This window comes from Macrotis lagotis, chromosome 1 (assembly GCF_037893015.1).
Source record: "Macrotis lagotis isolate mMagLag1 chromosome 1, bilby.v1.9.chrom.fasta, whole genome shotgun sequence".
Lineage (NCBI taxonomy): Eukaryota > Metazoa > Chordata > Mammalia > Peramelemorphia > Peramelidae > Macrotis > Macrotis lagotis.
The window spans coordinates 834,229,023-834,233,711 of NC_133658.1; positions in this window are offsets into that span (position 1 = coordinate 834,229,023).

Here is a 4,689-nt window from a genome sequence, read left to right on the forward strand (position 1 = left end):
ATTTCTTCTTAAATACTGCTTGGTCTGCATCTTCCAAATGTTAGTATGTTGTCTCAATGCTGTCATTATCTCTAATTGTATTACAGTTTCTAGGATTTGTTCTTTTATCTATTGATTCTTTAGGATAAGATTACTTAGTTTCCAATTAATTTGTAATTTATGTTTCAAAGTCTTTTAGTTAATGTAATTTTTTTATTATATTATGGACAGAAAAAAAGATGCATTTAAGTGTCCAATCTTTTAGCTTGTCTGGGTCATATAACCCAATAAAACTCCATCAAGTGTCACATGCAGAATTCAATACCCATTCATGAATACAATGCAATATATACTGCTGATGAACACAGCAAGAAATGTGATACAGACTATATGAATTGGCCCTGGAGGCTGCTGTGGTCCATAAGCCTCAGGTTGAACTCATCTACCCTAAAGAGTGTTCAATTTTTGAGAAGGTGCCATGTTCAGTTGGAATGAAGGTATACTCCTTTTTATTCCCATTCAATATCCTCCAAGGATTAGCATTCTTCTTAAATCTTTTTTTTAATAGTTTTAATCTAAGAAGTTACAATTGAGGTTCTTCCCCACTATAAGTTTACTATTTCCTTCAGAAACTCATTTAACTTTTTTTTAATTTGAATGCTATACACCAGTTGGTACATATGTTTATTATTGATATAAATTCATTATCCATTATATCTTTTTTTAATTAGGTCAATTTTTGCTTTTGCTTCATCTGAAATCGTGATTGTCACTCTTGCCTTTTTGTTAACTTTAGCTAAAGCAAAGTAGATTGTGCTGGCCCCGGGCTTTATTGTCTTTGTTAAAAGTGTCTTTTGGAAACATATTATAGGATTTTGATTTCTAATATATTACTATTCTCTTGTGTTTCATGGGCAAGTTCCTCCCATTCATATTGTTATGTTTATTTTCTTCCATCCTATTTTCATATACTTCATCTTTTTTAAACTGCTTCTTTAAAAGTCTGTTTCTTCCTTTATATTTTGTTTCTGATCACTATCTCCCTTAATCTACCCTCTCTTATTTCCCTGTTTTCTTTGTGTTAACTTTTCTCCTACTTCCTTGCTGGGTAAAGTGGATTTCTGTACCCAATTATGTTTATTTCCTCCTTGAACTACTTCAGATGAGAGTGAGGATTCATAGTCTCAATACCTACATTCATTGTACAATGTTTGTGTTATCATTTTTGTGAAGTAATGTTCTGTTCCTCTCTGTTCCTCCCTTCCCTAGTGTATTCCTCCTCCCCATCCTTCTATTCTTCTTTTGAGATAATCTTAACACAAAAGAATCACACCCAGACCCTCTCGCTCTAATAAAGTTCTGAGGGATCACATATGTCCTTTTTCTATGTAAGAATGTGATGAGTTTAAATCTTTAGTCCTTTATGATTTCCTCTCATGTTATCCTTTTATGCTTTTTGAGTCCTGCCTGAGTCTAAATCTAAAATTTTCTATTCAGCATTGGTCTTTTCATCAAGAATGTTAAAAAGTCTTTTTTTTTTTTTGAAATTTTATTTGAGGCAAAGGGGTTAAGTGACTTGCCCAAAGTCACACAGGGAGTGTCTGAGGTCACATTTGAACTCGGGTCCTTCTCATTCTAGGTCTGGTGCTCTATCCAATATGCCATCTAGCTGCCCCCCATTAAAAAAGTCTTCTAATTCATTAAATATTCATTTTTCCTCTGAAGGATTATTCTCAGTTTTGCTAAATATGATATTCTTGACAAAAATACTTAATACTTTGTTTTATGGAATAGCATATTACATGTCTTAATATTCCTTGACAGAGATGGTTGCTCAAACCTGTGTGATTCTCTGGTTCCAAGGTACTTCAATTCTTTCTTTCTGGTTATTTACAGTATTATCTCCTTGAACATGAAATTTGGCTATAATAATTCAGGAAGTGACAGGTAGACTTTTTCAATTTCTACTTAATTTCCCCTCAGGTTCTAAGCTATCTATGCAGTTTTTCTTCAAAATATCTTGCAATATAATAATTTAGAAAAATAGGTAAGCTAGGTGTTAACAGTAGATAGAGCACTGAACCTGGAGTTTCAGGACCTCAGTTCAAATGAAGTCACACAATTATTAATTACCTAGCTGTATGTCCTTGGGCAAGCCACTTAACCCCACTGCTTTGCAAAAAAAAACCAAAACCTCAAAAAGAATGGCTTGACTTTTTTTTTTCCTTTGGTTTAGAGCCTTCAGGAAGTTCAATGATTCTTAAACTATTTCTTTTGATCTATTTTTCAGGTCTGCTGGTTTTCCTATAGTTCACATTTTCTTCTATCTTTTCAATCTTTTGATTATATTTTGATGATGGAGCTTCCATTTGGTTAATTCTAATTTTTATGGAGTTATGTCCTTCAGAAGTCTTGACTTTTATAAAAAAGTTATTCTCTTTACATGATTAAAATTTCCTTTCCCCCCATTTTTCCTTCTGTGCTTTCAGTTTTTTAAATTTTCTCATTCTTTTATCTTTTTCTTAAAAATCTAAGAATTGTTGGATTTTTGCCCAATTTACATTTTTCTTTAAGGCATTGCTTGTAAATGTTAAGTCATTGTTTTCTTTTGTGTTTGTGTCTTGAGCTTCCCTGTCACCATAGTAGCTCTTTATAATCAGATTCTTTTCTGTTTTTTCATTCTTCTAGTCTAATTCTCGACTTTGGACTTTTGATAGTCACTTCTAGAGGGAGTAGGGTGTTAGGAGTCCTGACCTCTGTTTCTTTTTCTGTTCTGCTGTTTGCACACTATATTTTGGGGGTTACAAGTTTTTGGTGCTTCCAAGGTGGTATGATGAGAAGTTTGTTCACTACCCTCCTGGTATAAGTTCTGAAAGTTCCTGACCTAGGATTTATGCCTTTTGGTTTCCATGCATTTGAGTTTCTTTAGATGGCTCAATTACTGCAAGTCTGCTGGGAAGTTCTGCAGTTTCAAAAGTGATTGAACTGCTTGACTCTTCGGTCATCGTTTCCTGCCCTGATTAGTTTAGTGCAAGTTTATGTGCAGGGCTAAATGTTAAAATGGAATTGACACATAGTCAAATTTTTGGAACTTGTTTCTTCTACAACTAGCGTCTCTCTTCTGATAATGATCACTCCTCTCTTCCCTGGCACCATGACCCAGAACTGGATAATGAGAGTCAGAGCTACCAGCCCACATCTGTTGCTGTTCCCAGTGCTGGTTTAGGAGTCCTCTGGCATTTCTTTCTGTACAGATACTCCTAAACCCTGATGTTTAGTCTCAGACCCTGGGAACCATAATACTCCCTTATAGTTTCAGCCACTACATTCTTGACCAATCCTTACCCAAGTTCACATATCTCTATCTTCATAAGCAAACTTGAACTAGAAAAATGACTCACTGTGATTGGTTCTTCTTTTTCCCCCTAGAGGAAGCTTGGTTTAATATACAGGTTATACTTTGAGAAGGGTGTATGGTATAGTGCTAAGAGTCCTGGACTTGGAAATCCTGCCTAGGGTAACTAACTAGATATATGATCTCAAAGAAGTCAAGTAACCTCTATGATCTTATCCATAAAGTAAGGGAGATGGATTTAATGATTTCTAAGCCCCTCTAAGCTCTAAATCTACAATTCCTTGAAGACCTCAGTGTTTGCCACATAATTGAATGTATGAGAATTGTCAAAGCTAAGCCCTAAATTATAGGTAAGTTGTCCAAAGTGCACTGAAAGAAGCAAGGAATAGCTAAATCAACATTTGGAATAGAATTCTAAGTTCAAAAATTCATATTAAGCTTATTCTATTTTATGCTCTATGCTTAACACAAACAAAAAAAGAGTAGGAGTATCCACACAAGAGTACTCAACAACCTGATTAAACTCTCTAGTACAGACTGCCCTCCCCAGAAAATGGTCATTAGGCTTAAAAGTACAAGGACCAAAAAGTAACATTTAAAGATTCCCTTATGACTGAGCAGCATGTCATATTTTATTCATGACAATAGTTATCATTTACATAGTACTTTATCCATATTCTCATTAATCTTCACAATAACCCCATACTCATTTTACAGATGAGGAAATTGAGGCTGAGTGAACTATCTAGAATTTTAAAGTTAGCAAGTATGAGGTAGAATTTGAACTCAGAGCTTCTTGATTTTAAATCCAACATGCTATCCACTGCACTACTAAACTGCCAATCTATATAGCAAATTAGATCTTTCCAAAGTTCTATGCCATATGTAAAATAGACCCTTTCTATTTATGATTACTACAGTTCTAGAGCAGGTAGTCCTAATTTCATTTTCTTGCTGTTAATCTCCTTAAAATAGTTGATTAAATCAAACCTGAAGTCCATTTAGGCTTAACCACCAGATTCCTAAAAGTGTACTAAAAACATTTCTCTCCTCATCTCCTGATTCCTTTCATCAGAAGAGCTGTAGGGTTTGGTTTACAACCTCCCTCTCATCTATCCATCTGTACTATTTGTCACTCTCCTTTCCTTTCTGTTCAACTCTCAAAGAAGGACAATGGTTACCTAAACAGATCTCACCAATATGGAGAACCATGGACTCTCCAGATTTGATGATCCCTTACTCCAAAGATGTTTTAAAGATTTCATAATTTAAACAAAAAGGTTTATTTCAGTTGAAGCTCATGATCAAAATCCTAATAAATAATAAATAGTAAATAAGTGAAGCTTGACACAATA